The following is a 22,205-nucleotide window of genomic DNA, read 5'->3' on the forward strand; positions in this document are numbered from 1 at the left end:
CAAGCACTGTGAAGCTAAAAAATGTGGCCCCTTTTTCGAAATTCAACTACAGATCAGTCATAGTAATAGCACTGGAATAGTACTACCATACAGCGACTACTACGACTATAATGTTCTTTTTCAACATCAAACAAAAGATCCATTTACTCCATACTCCCAATCTTCTGACAAGTGTACTGTTATATATGAGAGGTGTGTGTCACTGGCAGCCTTGGTATCTTGCAGATCTGTACCTATTCTTCTGTCTTTTGTTTATAGGGTCAATAGAGAAGTTCATTATGGCCAAAAGCTTATTATCAGTAATAGATCCTAGTGTTTGTTCCCAATAATAATTGCTTTTCCGAGGACCACATGGGCTCTAAGCAGCTTAGTCTGTGATGCAGTACATTAAACCAGTAGCACATGAGTCAGCCCCTCTCCAAATCTCATTTCTTTTCCATTATGACTGGTATACCTCCATATTACAGCCCCTTTCATCTGTGAACCCACATCTGAGGACAGGACAAATAAAAGCTTGTATCAGTTTTATTACCATCTCTCTCTGCTGTTTTTGTCTATTATTTGGTGATAATTTGCTCTGAGAAGATCTGATGTTTGGGAAAGCTCAAACACACAGGGCCAGAGCAAATGTTTAGTGTTTCAACAAAACCAAGCAGCTCATATGCAGCTTTTGAAGCACTGTTTCTATAGACACATAAACTGATTGGCATTGTTGAAAATGTTTGTTTAAAGCCCCGCTGCGCGATATTTTTGCCAAAAATAGACTAAAATTAAAGAATGTTTTTCCATTTCAGATGTTTTTATTGCACTGAAAAACATAGAAAAACATGTAAGCTTCTCAGAACAAGGACACATCTCCACAAAAACGTACTCTTATTTGAAGGGCCTCCATGTTGTTCTTTTTGCTATAATACTCCACATTATTGCATAAATTTATCTTCATGGAGAGTGTTGAAGTATGGTTGCTTTAAGTGCAATTTTGATAATGTTTTTGGAGTGTAAGTCACGTATCACATTTTTTGTACAGATTTATATGATCATATGAACCAGGAATACAACCTCAATCAAAAGGCAAAAATAATGCCTTTAATCGCCCCTATTCTGTTAGATAAGGGCTTTGGATTTGTGGTTTAGTGGATAGAGCATTTTTACCCCTGGGATTTCTCCCCGATGCTTAATGCTGTATGCACAAAATCAATATAGTTTTATTTATTTCTTCTTTTTTTTTTATTAATTGAATTGGCACTTTATATTACATAAATGTTTCTCAGTGTTGATCTTGGCCAGATGGTGCTGGTGTGTCCACTGAGTTTTTTTCCATTTCACTTCAGTCCCTGGCTTTTTCTGAAAATGCAACTTGACTCCATAGAGACTGCACTCAATCAACTTGCAGAATTGAATGTCCACATTGAGCCAGATCCAAACACATCCCACACTGAGAGGTGACACTTTTTCGAATGTGCTTCTTTTCACATTTTCTCAAATCAGCCCCAAAACAACTCAAACTGAGCCAGTCTTGCAGTAAATTATTCATTACTTTTGTTGCCAAAGCATTATCGCTATAGAGACAACAATGCCAAAATATGTTGTTGTAGATGTAATTTGCATGATGTACAAATTCTACATTGGAATACCCGCCTCATTAGCTTCACTGGGCTAATTGCCACCTCCAATGAGCATAGGTAATGAACAGTTGGCTTGTATGCGCTTCATTTTGCAGATGCAGCTGCTAAGGCTATGACAGCTTGATTACCTTAGAGATATTGAGTCAATAATCCGATACAAAGGGATGAGTGACATTAAAGGTATAGGGACAGTCAGGGCACATTATATTAGGTGCTAGTAAAACAGAAGGCAAACCTGGACATAACTCCTCAACATAGATCACAAAATTGAAATGTTGAAAATGAAATTGTATGCAGTGCCTTATACTTTTTATACATTTTTGTAGGTCAAAGCTCAATAATAATATTGACATTGTGTAACCTTTCTAGTAGGGGGTTCACTGCCTGCTTGTTTCTAAGTTATAGCTTCACCTGAAATGTTCTGCAGTATGGCAGTAAATGTATGTTGCATTTATCCAATTCAAAGGTGTTTTTGTTGCTCAAAAATACCTCACTAAACATCAAGCCTGATCATCTCTCCATAGATCTGTCCGTTACCATAGTGGGACAGTGTCGCTTGCTTGCCTAGATAAGTATAATGCCATATTGTGGAACAATCCAGACAAAGCAATACATCTCCTTAGAAACAAGCCAGTGGCAGACCCTCTACCTAACTCTACATTTACTAAACTAAAAATGTAGTTTTTCGTTAAAAACCCACTTGGCCCCAAAAAAACTAATCTTTAGAATAAAGTAGGTTTAAAGTTCTGGTGAAATCTTTGGGGTTTGACACATCCTTTAAATTCAAAGTGTGTGATATTTTATGGTTTTATGCACATTTAGAAAGCTGAAGGGAAGAAGAACTGCCATCGTCCCCTTCTCACATAATAGCCATGACACTCACTCTGACAGTTTAAATAAATGTCTTTATAATCTTCAAATAAAATTTGCCTCCAGGGAGATGTCTTGTCCCACCACCATCAACATGAGGCACATCGGTGAGAGAGAAAGTGCTTATTGATTGCAGACGCTGGTCTCAGATTAGCTGCTGTTGTGTCTGCAGCCCGGAGCCGGGTGATTACTAGACGTGAACATATTACCTGACCCCTGTACGTCACAGCTCTCAGTGACCCAACACCTCCTTTGTTCTCCTCTGCTCTCCTCTGCTCTCCTCTGGTCATGACTATCACTCCACCATCAGTGTCACGTATCCCTTCCCCTACACACTCACACTCACGTTCTGCTGGTTTTCTCCTGACACTGTTGGAAACACTAAGATTCATTGATATGAATAACTTTATTCAGTATTGTAGTACATCATAAGTGGAGCAGTCTCATCCCATTTTATCTTGTTGTGAAAGAGCTTATTTATGTATTACGAGGCAGTTGGCAGAGCAGTACTGCCAAAACAAGCAAAAATAATGTTCCAGTTTTATGTTCTATAATTATTCATGCTAAATAGTGTTGTCACTAAGTGTCACTGTGTTTAACATACAAATACTGCATATTTAGGCTGAGTTCTTCTTGCAAACAGAAAACATATAACCTCTTTTCCACGTTCTGATGTCATGTGGTAATACAGGAGATGCTCCACTGTGTTTTTAAACTCCATACACCCTCACTAGAATCATTTGAATAATTTCAGCCATGGAATGTCCAATTTCTACAAAACAAAAAGTAAAAGGTAGGTGTTTTAGAGGAAGTAACAAAATGACTAAAAGCTCACAAGAGTAAATTTTGCGTAACATAGGACCTTTTAAGGAATACAATTTGATACTACATTTACAATAAAAAAAAAAAAAAGCTCTTTCGCTGTCATTTTAATAGATAATAGTACTTTCTTCATTACCATGCTGTCTTATACTAGTTCTATTAAAGCTCAAGATCATTCTTAATTATTCAGGGAAGGTCAAATTTTGCCTTGTAAATGTATTCGTGGGTCTAGTTGTTCAATTGAATATCTGAATATCTTTTTTTTTTTTTTCTTTTTAGAAAATCAATCCCCATTCCTATAGCACATAAATGAATTACAATACAAGGAACATCAAATTACATATAGCAAAACTGGCCTACTGCATATTTAGGGCATAATTTAGCACTGTAACACGCTTATTATTATTACCATATGGCTTTGGCTGATAACACGATAACAAATTATATGGTACCCAGCATCCCTGGTAAACACGTCAGTGCACACACATACACCCTCTCATTTCTATTATCCTATTGTGTATCTTTGATCACAACTAAAAATGGAAAAGTAGGCCAACGATTCTTCTCTAAAAACATGAAGGGAGCGAGGTGTTTGTTGAGACATGACCTGATTACACATCACCTCTGTTCTTCTGCGACTCTCCTCTCTCTTATTTTAACATTCAGCACAATCCCTGAATCAGTATTTGGCATTGGGGGGCTGGTCAGTGCTTCTCTGCTGACAGCTGCCTTGCTTCTCATAAATAGCCTCCTTCACAATGAGATAAAATGGGGCGAGAGCTGTGGAAAGGTGCAGATAAGCCTGTTTGGGGAGTGTGTGATGGTGCTTCTACAGAGACGCAGGAATTAGGGCACTTTTTGAATAATGTCTTTAGTGAAGGCGGCTGTAGCCATCCTCTATGCGGTAGGGAGCTGGTGGGAGGAAAAAAATGCTGCTGCTGAGGACACAATAATGAGGGCGTTTTCGAAGGAGCTGCTAGTGCGAAGTAATAAGGCACACTTGGCGATATTAAAGTACTTAATATACTCACTGGAAGTGGATCACTGGATTAACATTATTTCTAGTATTATGGTCTTGACAAAAGAAAACAATGAAACCAAATAAGCAACACATGTTTCGCTGTTAAGAGGTTTGTTGACCTTTTATGGTTAGTATCTATGTAATTACGGGGCCTATCAAGACAAAAAAGTGCAACGTTCAACATTTCTGTCAATAAAAAGTGGATTTTTTTCTTATTTATCAAATTCTAGAGCGTAAACTTTTATTATGTTAATTATTGTATTGTAGCCCATGTGCTAAAAGCTAAAGGGTTGCTTTTGTGTTATTTGTATCACCCGCTGATATGTGTGAATAAAATATATGAAATGAGAATGGCTGAATCATGCTTTTATGTTTTCACAACACCTAAGGGTATAAAAATATTCATTTTTTCATTACATACAGGGCCTATATTAAACATTATCTAAAAAATAGCTCATCTTTCCAACCATGAAACTGAACTAAAGGTTGGCCCATGCTAATCTTAAAGTGAAAAAACCCAGGTTACAGCTGGCCCCCTCAGTTTTCCACCATGCATTATTGTCTGTGGAGTGAGCAATAAAATGCTAGTACACAGCTACTGCTCATTGTCATAGGAAATTACAGGTACAGTGTTAGCCTATACATTATTGCTACAACAAGGGCATCTGGCACATAAACATAGTATGCAGTAGCAACCCCAGAAAAGTAGTGTACTAATACCGCTTGCAACTCATTTGAAATCTTAATTATTCGGAAGCTATTAAATATTTCAGTTAGTCACTGCAGTATGTAGGCTGTCTATGCTTAAAATGCATACTATTCTTCAATGGCTTATTAAGACACATTATCTACTTCAGTGCCCCAAAAAGAAATCTGATCATCAAAACACATCAAAAAGTACAACACATTTTAAAATATCTCTTTCAATCAATTCAGCATTTTCTTTTCCATCTCTGACTTTGCCCCACAGTTTGCCTTTTCACACAATTGTCCCTGTCAAACTGATCTTGGCCAGCCCCAGGAACTTGAGGATGGAATAGTGCTTTCGATTTTGGAGGAGGTTCAGTGTGTGCCATGTAACCGGGTCGTCCACAGCAAACACAAAATCCAGCATGTTTTTGTCCATTTGACCTTGGCTGGTCCCATGTTGTTTGAACACTCCAGATCCATAGGCGAAAGCTAAACTAATGTCCTGAGGAAACTGGGACAGGACGCGTCTGTATAGGACTCCCGTATTGTGCAGAACTGGGACTGTCATCTTGGACTAACACGTTTATCGGCGTCAAAGCTTAACAGCTAACTCATAAAAAGATCCCCTGGGTTTAACGATAAACGAAAACATGATAAAACACAAGACACGACGCTAACGAGCCCGACTGAACCGTCACCTTATCGTGGTGGAGGGATTTGAGTGCCCGAATGATCCCGGGAGCTATGTTGTCGGGGGCTTCATGCCCCTGGTAGGGTCACCCAAGGCAAACAGGTCCGGGGGGACGGGTCAGACGAAGAACGGTTCAGAAGCCCCTTATGATGAGTGCAACACAGAGGCCAGTTACGTCGCCCGGATTGGCGTCACCGGGGCCTCACCCTGGAGCCAGGCCTGGGGTGGGTGCTCGTCAGCGAGCGCCTGGTGGCCGGGCCTTCCCCCACGGGGCCCGGCCGGGCTTAGCCCGAAGGAGCGACGTGGGGCCGTCCTCACGTGGGCCCACCACCCGCGGGAGGAGCCATATGGGGCCGGTGCAGAGAGATCTGGGCGGCAGTCGACGGCGGGGGCCTCGACGACGACCGGATCTCCGGACATGGAGACTAGCTCTGGGGACATGGAATGTCACCTCGCTGGGGGGGAAGGAGCCTGAGCTTGTGCGGGAGGTTGAGCGTTACCGACTAGATATAGTCGGCCTCACCTCCACGCACAGTTTGGGCTCTGGAACCCAACTCCTTGAGAGGGGCTGGACTCTCCATTTCTCTGGCGTTGGCCGCGGGGAGCGGCGGCGGGCTGGTGTGGGCCTGCTCATTGCCCCACAGCTCAGCCACCGTGTGTTGGAGTTCACCCCGGTGAAGGAGAGGGTCGCGTCCCTGCGCCTACGGGTCGGGGACAGGTCTCTCACTGTGGTGTCGTCCTACGGGCCGAACAGCAGTGCTGAGTACCCGGCCTTCTTGGAGTCCTTGGGAGGGGTACTAGACAGTGCACCGACCGGGGACTCCGTTGTTCTCCTGGGGGACTTCAACGCCCACGTGGGCAACGACAGTGACACTTGGAGAGGGGTGATTGGGAGGAACGGCCTCCCCGATCTGAACCCGAGCGGTGTTTTGTTATTGGACTTCTGTGCTAGTCACGGTTTGTCCATAACGAACACCATGTTCGAGCACAAGGGTGTCCATAAGTGCACGTGGCACCAGGACACCCTAGGCCGGAGGTCGATGATCGACTTTGTAGTCGTGTCATCTGACCTCCGGCCGCGTGTCTTGGACACTCGGGTGAAGAGAGGGGCTGAGCTGTCAACTGATCACCACCTGGTTGTAAGTTGGGTTCGCTGGCGGAGGAGGAAGCCGGAAAGACCTGGCAGGCCCAAGCGTGTAGTGAGGGTCTGTTGGGAACGTCTGGCGGAGCCCTCTGTCAGAGGGACTTTCAACTCACACCTCCGGGAGGACTTCTCCCGGATTCCGGGGGAGGCTGGAGATATGGAGTCCGAGTGGGCTTCATTCTCGGCCTCTATTGTCAATGCGGCTGCCCGGAGCCGTGGGCGTAAGGTCTGTGGTGCCTGTCGCGGCGGCAACCCCAGAACCCGGTGGTGGACACCGGAAGTAAGGGATGCCGTCAAGCTGAAGAAGGAGTCCTATTGGCCTTGCTGGCTCGGGGGACTCCTGAAGCAGCTGACGGGTACCGGCGGGCCAAGCGTGCTGCAGCCCGTGTGGTCGCGGAGGCAAAAACTCGGAGCTGGGAGGAGTTCGGGGAGGCCATGGAGAAGGACTATCGGACGGCCTCAAAGAGATTCTGGCAAACCGTCCGGCGCCTCAGGAGGGGGAAGAAGTTCTTCGCCAACACTGTTTAAAGTGCGGGGGGAGAGCTGCTGACCTCGACTGGGGACGTTGTCCGGCGGTGGAAGGAATACTTTGAGGATCTCCTCAATCCCACCGTCACGTCTTCCGAGGAGGAGGCCGAGGCTGGGGACTCGGAGGCGGACTCATCCATCACCCGGGCTGAAGTCACTGAGGTGGTTGGAAAGCTCCTTGGTGGCAAGGCTCCAGGGTTGGATGAGATCCGTCCTGAGTACCTGAAGTCTCTGGATGTTGTGGGGCTGTCTTGGCTGACACGCCTCTTCAACATCGCGTGGCAGTCGGGGACAGTACCTCTGGACTGGCAAACCGGGGTGGTGGTCCCTCTGTATAAGAAGGGGGACCGGAGGGTGTGTTCCAACTATAGGGGGATCACACTCCTCAGCCTTCCCGGTAAGGTCTATGCCAGGGTACTGGAGAGGAGAATCCGGCCGATAGTTGAACCTCAGATCCAGGAGGAGCAGTGTGGTTTTCGTCCTGGCCGTGGAACACTGGACCAGCTCTACACTCTCCATCGGGTGCTCGAGGGTTCATGTGAGTTTGCCCAACCAGTCCACATGTGCTTTGTGGACTTTGAGAAGGCATTCGACCGTGTCCCTCGTGGTGTCCTGTGGGGGGTGCTCTGGGAGTATGGGGTCCGGGGCCCTTTGCTAAGGGCTGTCCGGTCCCTGTATGACCGGAGCAGGAGCTGTGTTCGCATTGCCGGCAGTAAGTCAGACCTGTTCCCGGTGCACTCGGTGGACTCCGCCAGGGCTGCCCTTTGTCACCGGTTCTGTTCATTGTATTTATGGACAGAATTTCTAGGCGCAGTCAGGGGCCGGAGGGGGTCCGGTTTGGGGACCACAGGATTTCATCTCTGCTGTTTGCGGATGATGTTGTCTTGTTGGCTTCATCGAACCAGGACCTGCAATGTGCACTGGGGCGGTTTGCAGCCGAGTGTGAAGCGGCTGGGATGAAGATCAGCTCTTCTAAGTCTGAGGCCATGGTTCTCGACCGGAAAAAGGTGGCTTGCCCTCTCCGGGTGGGTGGGGAGTCTTTGCCTCAAGTGGAGGAGTTCAAGTATCTCGGGGTCTTGTTCACGAGTGAGGGAAGGACGGAACGGGAGATTGACAGGCGGATCGGTGCAGCTTCGGCAGTGATGCGGTCGCTGTATCGGACCGTTGTGGTGAAGAGGGAGCTGAGCCGAAAGGCGAAGCTCTCGATTTACCGGTCAGTCTTCGTTCCTACTCTCACCTATGGTCATGAGCTCTGGGTAGTGACCGAAAGGACGAGATCGCGGATACAAGCGCTTGAAATGGGTTTCCTCCGCAGGGTGGCTGGGCGCTCCCTTAGAGATAGGGTGAGGAGCTCAGTCACACGGGAGGAGCTCGGAGTAGAGCCGCTGCTTCTCCACGTCGAGAGGAGCCAGTTGAGGTGGCTCGGGCATCTGTTCCGGATGCCTCCTGGGCGCCTCCCTCGGGAGGTGTTCTGGGCATGTCCCACCGGGAGGAGGCCCCGGGGAAGACCCAGGACACGCTGGAGGGACTATGTCTCTCGGCTGGCCTGGGAACGCCTCGGGGTCCCCCCGGAGGAGCTGGAGGACGTGTCTGGGGTGAAGGAAGTCTGGGAGTCCCTGCTTAGGCTGCTGCCCCCGCGACCCGGCCCCGGATAAGCGGACGAAAATGGATGGATGGATGGGTCCCTGTCAAAACCTGCACACACGTGAATACTCAGAAAGAAATCAGGTTAACATGAGATGAACCTTTTTACATGACACATCTAAGGAGTGAATCACACAGCTCCAGGTTATGAGGCACCTTTACAAACCCAATTGTCTGCTTTGGTCATGGTCCGTGTGCACTCCTGCTCCATCTGCTCCCACAAAAACTATAGGTCTAAGTGGCTGAAGTATGTGTGTGGTGCTGCTGACCTGCTCCATCTGGTAACAAGGCAGTAAAGATAATAGCCACTGAGAGAGACAGTTGGTCAATAAGAGGCTATATCTTATGGGTCGATGGCATTTGCTGCTATAGGTCTGAGTCTACATTGAAAGAAAAAAATACTGAGATTGGTCTGTCTGGCCCATAGACTGTACATATCTGTCTTCTGTCTGACCTTACCAATACTGCAAAGTGCTGTATACACCTATATAGATTTCCTTTCTGGGTATCAATAATCAGAGAAATCAGATGTACTGTTAACATTTCAATACTCTGATAACTCCACAAATCATTTAATAACGAGATTTTTGGTGTGCATGTAAATAAAGCCACTGAATACAACTGGGTGTAAATGGGTAGCAGATTATAACAATTTCCCCTCAATTGCAGGTTCACATAATCAAGCCCATTTGATTAAACAAGGCTGCAGAAGTAATAAAGTGACAGGCATAAAAGAGATAATCCAGCTTTAATGAAAATGTTTTTTACATGAATTTGAGGGTAGCAACTCATCTCAATCAGGAAGTCAGGAAAGACTATTCCAAATGTTAAGTCATTTTGATCAATTTTCAATTTAAACTACCCACCCTTGACTTTTTGCTATAAGATCCAACAAAATTGATTCTTGTGAGCTTTAGAGGGAGAGAGAGAGATAGATACTTTATTGATCCTGAGAGAAAGTTATAAAGCTGTTACTTCATTAAAACCATCCCTGGAGTTGTGGTTTGTTCAGTTCATACATGTTTAAGTTATCATTTATTAGTCTGTCTACATCTCCAAAACACAAAAGCTCTGTTCCACCTTATGATGTCATGTAGTAGTAGTTTTCACAGCTACCTTTTACCTTTAGTTCAGTAGAGATTGACTGAAATTGTTTAAATGATTCTAGTGAAGGTGTATGGAGTTTAAAAACACAGTGGAGTACTTACTGTATTACCACACAACATCACATGGTGGAACAGAACTCATCGTAAATATGCAGGGGTTTGTGGGTTAAACATGTGTGAATGAAACAAAACACAACTCCAGGTATGTTTTTGATGAGGAACCAACATAGAAAATCAGAAAATAGCGTAATATGAGCCCTTTAAATTTTTCTTTCATCTTTCATTAAGTTGTATATTCTTGTGGGTTTCATCAGAATTAGGTTGAATAAAACTTCTTCTCATATCGGCATTACTTTACGTATATGTACACTATCTGTTTGGACTTATAATCACGAGTTATATCTGTCATTAACAGTCCTGGAGGAAGCAGATGTCACAGGTTTATGCCACGCCTCATTGGATCCACATTCTTATCATCTGCCTTCTCACATCCTCCTCATCTCATTCTCGTTATCTGATTCTTGTCAACCTTTTCAGCCCAAACGCCAAATTAGCTTAGCAACCTGTTTTATGTCATAGCAACCGTCTTTGCGTAGATAAATGTAATAGGATGACCTGCAGCCCACGTCAATAATCTGTGGTTATCTGGATGCACAAAGGGCTGCTGGGAGAATGCGCGTTTGCTCAAATCAACATAATTTGATGTGGAGCCGAAGGGATGTGGTGATGGATGTTGGGGCTCTGACCACGCAGACAGCAGCGTGATATAGACTAGTATGGATTGAAAGATTATTATATACTGAAGCATAAAATGATCAGCCGCTGTCTATCCTCTGGGTGTTTGTAATAGGAAATTACATTTTACAGCAATATTTGTGGCGCTGTTGTTGTGTCCTTGGGCAAGACACTTAACACATCTTGGCTATGTATTTGTGTGCTTATGTCAGTTTATCTCAGGGCAGCTGTAGAAGTAAGTTACATCACCTTGTGTGGAGTTAATACCTGATGCAGACTGAAATCAGCTGTAATTTCCCCCTGGCTTGAAGGTCCCCAAGCTGGAAAGTCCGCTGAATTGTATACTTTATGAAACTTAGTTAGTCAGTCTATACACATATAAAAAAAACTTCTTCTTTTTTTCATTATATATTTATTGTATTAATTACACACAGAAGTTACAATATATTTCATCACATTTGTTCATACATACAAATAAAACATGCAAAAATTATGTCGTCTTTATGTTATGTTATGTTATGTTCATCGCAAGCAGGTAATAATGAATACTTCTTCCCAAATCAACAGTTACATATGCTAAAGGACATGGGGATCAAGAAGAAAAAAAATTAAACATGATTGCATAGTAAACTTCTTTGAGAAATGAGGATTATATTGATATTACAAACTGAAAAAAATGTGTGCTGCTTTGGGAAGATCAATAAAATGACATAAACAAGGCCCAACATTTGATCGCGCAACATTTACATTTCATTTTATTATGATATAGAATTCTGATTTTATAACTTTATACATCATAGTACAAGACACAGCCTACTAAAGGCTGGTGGGAACATCCGCCTCCTGCTGTGCTTGGAAGAGAGAATTGGATGCTCGAGCTGGGACTTTCAAGCCAGGAGGACTCTGGAGCCAGTATTCATGCAGACATATACATTATACCTAATGCATTATAGTTATTTTTTCTTGTCTGCAAAAAATATGATGTGTTTTTAAATATGATATAGTGTATTTTGTTTTAACAATGGGTGCACTGAAAACATATAGTTTAAAATTATTTTAAACTAGTATATGAATGATATAAGAATAGAAAAAAAAAATCCTTAGTGTTGCTAGGACCTCTGGAACCCTCATTGAAAATTCTTGCATGTGTCAGATCTGTGGAGAGGTCACCCAGCTCATAGTATGAATGTTTTCCAACACATTTTTGAGTAATAAGAACAGCTGAAAAAACAAAACAAAACTGTGGAACATTCCAGACATAATAATGTATACATGGAGACAAACAAGTGGCAGACCCTCCACCAGAAAAGTTACATAGGGTTCCTTTAATGAACCACATATATCTTACTGTGGGTTACTGATATGGCTTTTGCAGAGTATCGAATATTTCAGTGGAACAGGCTGTGCTGCTAGAAGTCTTAAATCTTTCCTTTGACTTTCATTGATTATTTGCATTTTATGGAATCACTTTATATCCATAAAATCAGAGGACCTTGTTCAAATCCAGCAGTTTTTTTATGAACAATACTGCTGTCACCCTTCTAAACCTGCCGCTTTGGCGGGTTAGCATTAGCATAAGCAGTCATTTTATGGAGTGCTGTTATCAGGAAGAGTACATAGTGTTAAATTATGGGGTCTTGGTTTGATATGGAGGCTCCTGGTGAATCCATAATGTCTAATACTAAATCAACTCTGACCTTCTCATTGCTGGCGTTCTAATGCAGATGAACTGTCTGTCAAAGAATACATCATACTCCTGTAATGATGAGACCTCGTGTAAGAATGTAATCACGAGCATGAATCACGACTGTCACTGCAAATGAAAATGTGTAGAGACCAAAGGAGGACTGCTCTTTGCTTCATTTCTGTGTAGCTTAAGGTATAGACCCTCTCCCTGTGTTTTCTCCGTTGCAGCAATTGACAAAGTACTAACTATTGATCTAGAAGCAGTTTGATATAATATTACAATATATAACATTTACACTATGGGGAAAAAAAAGTGATAATTGCTTTTCATTTTTAGTGATTTAAATACAAAATTTTATGAATCTGTGTGAATTGACTCTGAACCCCAGTGTCATTGACAGTGGGCTGTACTAGTTGCCTGGCAAATCCAGAATCTCTGTATTTTGTAAACAGATTGATATCAGTGCAGTCCTCTGTTGCCTCTCATGCTTGATCAAATGTGATTGTGCAATCAGATCTGTTTATTTCAGTAATGCATGTGAAACAAAGGAGCTCATTGGTCACATATCATTTACAAATAAAATCAAATTGATCTCACCTCAGATTAACAGAGTTTGGTGCTTGGCTCATTGATTCATCAGAAATCTGTTATGTTTTTCAGCTGCAGTTTTTCAGTGATATCGTTTTCTTTTATTTTTTCGCATACTGACAGACCATGCTTGACTAATCCACCTGTCAATCACGGCCATTTGAAAACGTGGAGATTTACCAGTGACCAGACCAGTACCATACACAGCATGCCTAGAAGTTTTTGTTTGTTTTTAATGCAATTCACATACTATTATTTCAGGTAAGATAATGATATCAAATTGTTATATTGTATTGGGAATTAAAATATGGCTTTGTAGTAAAAAGTGAATGAGGAAATAGCCCTTCTCTCCAATAGCAGAGTAGATGGTGGTTTATAACATTTGCAATTTGAAAATGGCCCCAGGCCCCAGAGCAGCTTGTTGTGCCTCATACGAGTGAGCCACACAGGGCTGTGAAGAACACTCACACGCTCTCAGGTGCTGCAGTGGATCACGTTTCCCATGATGTGGCAGTGATTGATTTTATTCAGCGGCTGTTGTCAAAGCACACGCCTCACTAGACATTTTGTGACAGGCCTAGAACATGAAGCACACAATGTGATATTGATCAGCTTGTATTGTAGATGGCTCAAAAGACTGAAGAATGAAGACACTATATAACAGTTTCATACATTTTTAACAGCCATAGTACATATTCTCTTAATCATATATTTAAGATCCCTGCTCTTCAAATCGATTCTTCACAGTAATAGGCCTATTCAAGTCAGATAAAACTTAACACACAAATAAGCAACAAATCATTTACAGAAAGGACCACCTTTGGCAAGCAGTGGGAGAGCATAAAACATTTGTTAGGGAAAATATCTCTGTCTGCACCTTGGATGCTAGACACTGATGGTGGTTTTGATGAAGAGGAGAGGAGGAGATGAAGAAGCTGATGGTTCTATTGTGGTGGATAAGGATGTACATTTGACATGATGGTGTATTTATGGCATGAGAATCTTAACTGCTTGTCTCAGGAAGATGTTACTGCTTTGCCTGCAATGTTCCACAGTACAGCAATGAACATATCTTTTTTAACATATATTCAACTGCAGGTGTTTTTCCTCACAAAACTATCTTAGAAAAGCTTGCATTATTATGGTGAGCAGGCCAGCCTCTCAACAGTTCTGACCTGTAAGCTAGCGATACTCTTTAAGGGCCCATATTATATTCTATTTTCTGATCTGTTATAATGTTGTTTCCTCATCAAAACATACATGAAGTTGTGTTTAGATTTATTCACACATGTTTAACACTTGGTTCCAACTTGTGATATCAAGTACTCCAATTTGTTTTTAAACTCCATACACCTTCAGTAGAATCATTTGAATTCATTTTAGCCCTAGAATTGTTCATTTCTACTGAACAAAAGGTAAAAAGGTGGCTAAAATTACCATTACATGACATCACAAGGCATGCCATACTGCAAAACGTTCCAGGCAAAGCCGTAACATTTCCATGGTGACTAGCAGGCGTCAAACAAGATCTGTACAGCAAGGTCTGTACATTTAGTGACCGTTAAATGTTTTAGTGTGGTGTTTTCTGGTGAGTTGTCCTATTACATTAGAACAGATAGCCTGCTGATCTCTTTGCACTAGATTTACAAACTGGTGCCAACAGTTCCCTTTGCGCACCAACCCCTGAGGCTCTAATCAATACCGCTATCCGTTTAGAGCGCTGTGTGCGGGCTGCTGACTTCTCAATCTGACTACAAGCTCCACGACACCTACCTACCTCCATAAAACACCAGATCAATCTACACATTATACTGTTGTTTTTCCCCACAGCTCTGTTCTGCTCATGTGCCTGGGTGAGAGTGTGATTTACGCTGTCACACTTTGGATTTCTGCACCTCATAACTCCTCAAGTGTTCTCCTACTTTAAAAATGATGGATGGAGACAGACCTTTGTTACAGTAGCTCTGAGCAGCAGGTAATCTGTTTTATGTGCATGTTTGGGTTTGTCTCAATTATTGTTCTGTTCTCCTAATTTGCGGCTTTTCACTACACCTTACAGCTCTAACTTTATCTTTGACGGGTACGTTCATAGAATAAATAAAATGTCTAATAATATAATGTGTTGCCACTTTCTCTGATCATGTTCAGAGCCTGTCTCACAGACCATCTTTGAACAGCCAGTTGTGAGACAAGCTCTGAAGATCATCAGAGATCCCTCCTATGTGCTTAACACACAAGATGAGCTCCTGCAGTGTGGGAGGAGATGCAGGGTTCCTTTATGTATAGTCTCCAGTTCAACATGTTTTTCTTTTGTCTTTTGTGATTTCATGTCTGTATGTTATGTTGATGCTACTGACCCCTGCTCTGAGTCAAATTTCTTCACAAGGAAATAAATGAAAACTTGAAACCAAAGATACAACTACAGAATTCACCTGAGGGAGCTGGGATAGAACTGTCAACTTCTGGGTCAGTGGATCAGACTATCAATGATATTTATGCCAGGATCAGAGAATGAACAATCCCTCAACATGTTTGTTTTTGCAACAATTGCATATCTTACTTTTTCTCTAAACCTTTAACTTTATTCTTGCTGAAACTCTTGTATCACCAAACACACCTGACAGTAGTCTATTCCAGTCTGCTGCACACATCTCATCATTGCGCTGACCCATTGACCCTAAGTACTTGAGATAAAACTTCTCTTCTACACCTATAACCTCACCATTGCGCACGGCTTCCTCTTTTTCACACCCTCTTATGTAATCTTCCTTCTTGGCAACCCTGTACTGTTGAAATATTTAGAAGATCAATGTCTTTTTTATTTTGAATTTGGGGAGATTTTCTGAAATAACTGAGATGGTTTATGACGGCATGCAAAAAAAACAACAATTACGTGTCTCTCATTTGATTTAACATCTAAAAATAATTTGGTATAAGACTGGAAGAAGCTTTCTTAGAGATAAATAGGGCAAATTCCATTATGTGTGTACAGTTTTGAAAGAGTCTTATATTTCATGAAACAAGTAATACAAACTATGAATTATTTCTGTCGGATATCTACAAATGAAAAAGTGTCTACAGTGCTTTTGTTGTGTTCTGTCCCTGTCAAAACAACATATAAATTCAAATAAGTTATGTGTCTTCTACTGCAATAAACAGCTGGCATACTGAATCTCAAATGTTCATCTTAAAACATAACATTTATTGGAGATCTAAAAATAATTGGGTACAAGACTGGAATACAGTTGCTTGGAGATGTTACTGATGAGAGATTCTGTTGGTAAAATTAGATTGTAAAGAGTCTCTGTAAAAAACTCAACAAAACAAGAAAACAAAATCAAAAACTGACAACAAAACTACTAATCATTTTGTAATAATGTACTATTTCTGTGTCTGAATACCCACATGTGAGTCTAGCACTGCTCCACATGCATTATAGATCAGTGCATACATGGTCAAGGCGACATCAGATCTTAAAGGCCAGTCTGTATTGGGCATTTAATAGGGTTGAGACCAAGGTTAATGAAAACCAGAGATGTCTGAGGCTTAATCACAGACCCTGACATGAGGATGAACCACCTGGGGCAAAAACCCTGCTCCTCCAGATGCTCTTCCTAATGTTATTTTAAAATAGAGCTTGTCCATGCTAGAAGTCAAATACATACAGTACAATAGGCATGGTCATAGTGTCTTACTATATAGTAGTTTCCATCCTATCTTCACTACTGTTCAGAGCTGCAGGTTTGACATGGTTTCCAGTGGTTTTAAATGGTCCCGAATGTCACAGAGATTACATCTGACTGACAGGACCATGTAGGAACCATTTAATTCACCTGCACGATATGTGAGCAAGGATTTGTCAAAAAATGTCATGTTCAGTTTTATTCAGCAAGAGTGGTACAGTGAGAGCAGTACATGAGGTAAAGTAAATTGTAGGTAATAGTATTTTAGCAGAAACAACAGCAGCAGCTGCAGTAGTAGTAGTGGTAGAGTGGTAGCAGTAGTAGTAGTAGTGGTAGTAGTAGCAGCAGTAGTAGATGTAATAGATGTAGGAAGTAGAAGTAGAAAGTTGAAGTAGAAATACCATGATATACAATATATAAGAACTAGGCCTAACGTATCTTGCTAAGCAACTTCAATAGGTTTCTGGGGTATTTTTTACTTAAAGGTCTACTGTGTTACCTTTATCAAATGAAGGTTCTGTTACCTGGTGGTGTCCATGGAGATTTTACGTATTTGCCTGAAATCTTTATTAAGGGGTTTGAAGAGAGGGCTTCATCCTAAAAAAAAAGCTTGCTGGTACCACATGGGGATGCTCAAGGGAGGTGCTCCTTGCAACCTACAAAGCCATCGGTAGGCCAGTGTTCAATTATGCAGCACCAGTCTGGACTCCAAACCTGTCCCACACTAACTGGGGGCACCTCCATTTTAAAGAAAATGCTGCCCTTAGGACAGTAACAGACTGTTTGCACATGAACCTGACTGACCATCTCCACCATGAAATGAATGTTATGAAAGTAAAAGACCACAACGTGATACTTAGCATGCAATTCCTCCTGTGGCTGCAGACTCCAGAACTAAATACTTCCACTCCCCACTCCTCGGACAAAAACTGTAACATCAGAGAGACACTAATCACCCTGTGCGGAGAGCAGGTCAAAGAAATCATAGGCACTGACAATACCAACATCAGTGAGAAATGTTACAGAAATGGGGTTCAGGTTATACTCCTACATATGGCAGCACAAGCCGCCTCAGCCTATACCCCCTCTGTCTGGGCTCAACACTCAGGTGATCCTGTCCCAAAAGTGAGTACTGAAGAACTGCCCAGAGACACCAGGTGCAGTCTGGCTCATCTGCGCTCAGGATACATTCGGCTCTTGAACTCATACCTCAGTCAGATTGACACTAACATCACTGACACCTGTCTGGGGTGCGGCCAAACATCTCATACAACATAGCTACTACTACTACTACCACTACCACTACAACAACTGGTCTCCATGGAGATAGATATGTTTAATGTCAAACTGTGGAAAAAAGCAAACCTTCTACCACAAAAGTTACACAGTGCACCTATATTTATAAACTTGGAGTACTCACATGTACGTGCAAATCCATACAGACTGCATATTTAATTGGTGGCAAAGGGAGCTAAAAGACACTTGCAGACGATATCATAAAATTTAGTGAGTGAAACATGAACAACTTGTTTAGATCTGTGAAATGTACTGCGAAAAAGGGGAATGAAAAAAGAAACAAAATTAACAGCTGCTGCCAGGAGCTTTAGAATCCAATTACGCCTGTGCAGCCTCGACGCACTGACAAACTGATAATATCACGCAGGCAGTGAAAAAAAGTGTGAGGGCTCATCATCTGCTACACTGGGTAAGCTAAAGTACTAGGATAAAATGGCTCCTCTATCCCATGTCTAATTGGACTGCTATTATAAGCGTGTAGATCAGGGTCAAACTATGGTTCAGACGGATGCCTATTGAAATGATCACTGGGTTTTCTTTCATGTAACAAAACTGAAGAAGTAGGAACCCTCTTTGGCTAATGAATTATTAAAATGACTATATTTTTAGACCAAAGTGCCAGTCCATTTATGATTCATACTAGAGGAAGACACTGCTTGGTTTGGGGTGTGCAAATATGAGAAGAAAGATGCTGGTTTCTCACCGCTGGGAAAAGTTATTGTTAGAAGTGTGAAAAATGAGAGTAGACACTTTTGGTGCTTAGGAAATGAGAATAAGTTTGAAGTGATGTAGTAATGTTTCAGAACAAAATGTCAAAACTATCACATACATCAGGTATAGTAAAGGTGCTATATTACACAAAATTGACTCTTGTGAGCTTTAAGTCATGTCAGAATGTTGTTGCCTCATCAGAAACACAGCTGGAGTTGTGTTTTGCTTCATTCAGATAAGTTTGAGCAATCCTGAATTATTAGTCTGACTAAATCTCCAAAGCTGAAAATGCTCTGTTCCACTTTTTGCCTTAAATTTTGTAGAGATTGGCAAATTCAGGGCTGAAATAATCCAAATGATTCTAGTGAAGGTGTATGGAGTTCAAAAACAGTGGAGCACTTCCTGTATTACCACATGACATCACAAGTTGGAACAGTGTGTTTTCAGTGTTAGCAAAGAACACATCTTAAATATGCATGGTTTGTGTGTTCAATGTGTGAATGAAACAAAACACAACTACAGGGATTTTTTTGATGAGGAACCAACATTATAACATAGATCAGAAAATAATCTAATATAGGACCTTTAAGCTCCCATAACTAATCACCAATAATTTATTCATATGGATTAGCTAGCCAGAAGCAGAGAGCGCTGCATATATGTTGTCATGGCACCTCTCAGTGGGTGGGGTTCTAAGCCTGTTCTTTAAGTTAATGAACAGAATTAATTATGACTCGTTGACGGTGAAATAATGATTAGTTGACTGTGTATCCATAACTAATTATGTTAATGTAGTTATGCTTTAGTATGCACTGACTTATTGGTTGGTCTGTAGCAACATCCCAAACAATTAAAACAAATTTTGATTCAACCATTTTAATGAACCAATGGTCAACGTAATAATGTTTGGTTTTGAATTTAAAACATGCCTTTGACTTTTTGTTTTATTATGGGATATTTTTGGCATTTTTTATACAATGGGCAAAAAAGTGATAGATTTTACAACCAATGACTTACTGTCCATCACATATGGCTAAGAAATTGAAAAGCCAATCCAATTATTCAAACAGTGTTAGGGAGGGGATGACTTGCCTTGCAGAAAGATGGACTAGCATACCAAATGGTGAACAGTGTAATAGGAGTTTCCTGTTTTACCTGTAATGGGATTTCATTTGGCATTCTAGTCACCTAAATACCACTTAGGTTTAGTTCGTTTCCTCCTGTGTGCTTTCACAATCTGTAAAGTGCAGAGTGCACTAAAACAACACATATTTGCTGTAGCCTGCTTTCCACCTCATAAACTCAAGATATAACTGCTTAATCGATGATGGATAGCCTTTGCCAGAACAGGAGATAGATGGCTTCCAGACTGCTATTGTGAAGGCCTTGAAGCACAGGTGATCAATACAAAACACACTTCATATTACCTGCAGTAAAATACTAAAAACCTGGATAAAAGATGACCTTTTGAACTGTGCAAAAAAAAATCCTAACAAATTATTCAATCAATTTATATGTGCCATTTTGTTTTTAAACAAACTCTGAAATGCACTTGTGACAATTTTAATGAAAACAAATCAGATGAGAGTGCTTGTGGTAGAAAGCAGAAGTCTCATGCATGGCTGGGGTTAAGAGATGTTTTATGGTACTTTGTTGCTGTTATGCACAGGCATAATTTTGTGCTTTGTTGGAAGGTACATTGACAGTGTCATGGCAATGCCGGGTTGGGTTATATCGAGGTATAGTGGTTCTTTTTAAAAATCTCTTTTGTGTTTGATTTGTTTAATTATAATGACACCACAGTATTATGTTTACATTGTGGTGTTGTTAAAACAAAAACAAAAAAAATAGGGACCTTCAAAGAACTGCAGTGCAGATCTCATTCTTCGTTTGCACACTTTTTGTCTTTGGAACTAGCACGCAGTCGCAACTTTTATTAGATGTGCATGTCTCTATCTACCGGTATTGTTTTGTTGAATTAGCCACTATAATGGCACATCTGTTCAAACAGTTTATGCTGGTAAAGTAGTAACAATTTATAGACCTCATACAATCATTATTCATTTTAAGTAGTTATAGTAGGATCTGCTTATGCACATATTTAAATTCAAATTACTACAATTACTAAAACATTAAAATGCAGTGTTATTATTTAGTCAAGGGTTTAAATGTGCACTATGTAACTTTTTAGGTGGAGGGTCTGCCATCTGCCTCTTGAAATGTTATTGTTTGTCTGTTTCACAGTATAGCTTTAAACCATGGAACAAGCAAGAAGCAGACCCTCCACCAGAAATGTAATGTAGTGCACCTTTAAAGAGTAGATATTATGCAAACTGCCTGCCTGAAGTGGTCATCCATGCATGAATGAGTAATCTAGGGATCTCTCCCAGGCCATATAGAAACCCCCCTCACAGTTAGCTGTAAGGCTCTGTCCAGCGCGCGATCCACAAGTCTACATCACCCATGCTTACACATGACAACTCTCCAAAAATATGCAAAAGAAAGATGCAAAACAACACACTACAACTTTACAAACCTGTTGCACTGTGCATTTGTTTCATTAGTGGGATGTACACTGATTGTGTTGTGAATTAGTGCTGGCTCTCAAGAAGAAAATCTGGAAATTAATTGTCTTTTTATCTGTTAGTTCTATTACCTTCTTAATGTGCTACTGGCCAGTGTGTGGCAGGAATGGTACCGCAAAAAGACTATTGGTGGTTCAATGAGCTGTGAAGCATTTCAGTAGTGTTCACTGTGTTAATGCTCAACAGTATTATTCCAGTGGCACAAGAACAGTTTTCTACAGAGCCTGCAGCCATTTTGAAAGTCAATGCTTACCACAATAGTTTGAGCTAGACATCTTTGCATGTAACAGAGTGGTTACACCTCTTGCCTTTGTAAGAGGCTGAGGGTTCAGTCTCACTGAGTCTGCTTGTTGTATGTTCTCTGCAGTTACTGTTTTTTACAAACATGAAGAAAGGTGAACGGAGTACAAAATTAATTCTCATTGAGTGAGTGAATGAATGTTCTGCCTGTCAGGGTCTTTGTGTTAGGCATGCAACTAGTCCATGAAGACTTGAGATCAGGACCATAAGTCGAACATTTGAGCTGTAATAAAAATGTTAATATCTGCTGATGATAGTTCCTAAAGTACCACTAATTACAATCCTCTTGTGAAAGGCAAGTATAAAATTGCTCAGGGTAATTCCGTGTTTACTGGGATCTAATTTATAGCAAGTGTGAGAGTAATGTAAACGTGGGATGTTAATTGGCATCACAAATCACGTTCCACGGGGCACCATTAAATTCGCAGCATGTTGCTGTAGCAGAGGTGGCAATGGCAGCCATGACAGTATTGCACTGG

The 22,205-nt window shown here is 41.5% G+C and overlaps 1 protein-coding gene across 3 annotated transcripts in view; it reads left to right on the forward strand.

Annotated features, from left to right (window-relative positions):
• The window catches only part of slc35g2b (solute carrier family 35 member G2b), a 38,849-nt gene that overhangs the window by 13,273 nt on the left and 3,371 nt on the right, over nucleotides 1-22,205 (forward strand). Inside the window, exon 4 of one of the 3 annotated variants that reach the window (XM_055150694.1) lies at nucleotides 14,982-15,126. The exons of the other annotated variants lie outside the window; for them this stretch is intronic. The gene's annotated coding sequence lies outside the window, so the exon portion shown is untranslated. The remainder of the gene's footprint in view (nucleotides 1-14,981; nucleotides 15,127-22,205) is intronic. 3 annotated transcript variants of the gene reach the window in all.

The sequence above is a fragment of the Boleophthalmus pectinirostris genome, unplaced genomic scaffold, assembly GCF_026225935.1.
Source record: "Boleophthalmus pectinirostris isolate CB_2022bp ecotype Guang Dong unplaced genomic scaffold, ASM2622593v1 HiC_scaffold_15, whole genome shotgun sequence".
Lineage (NCBI taxonomy): Eukaryota > Metazoa > Chordata > Actinopteri > Gobiiformes > Gobiidae > Boleophthalmus > Boleophthalmus pectinirostris.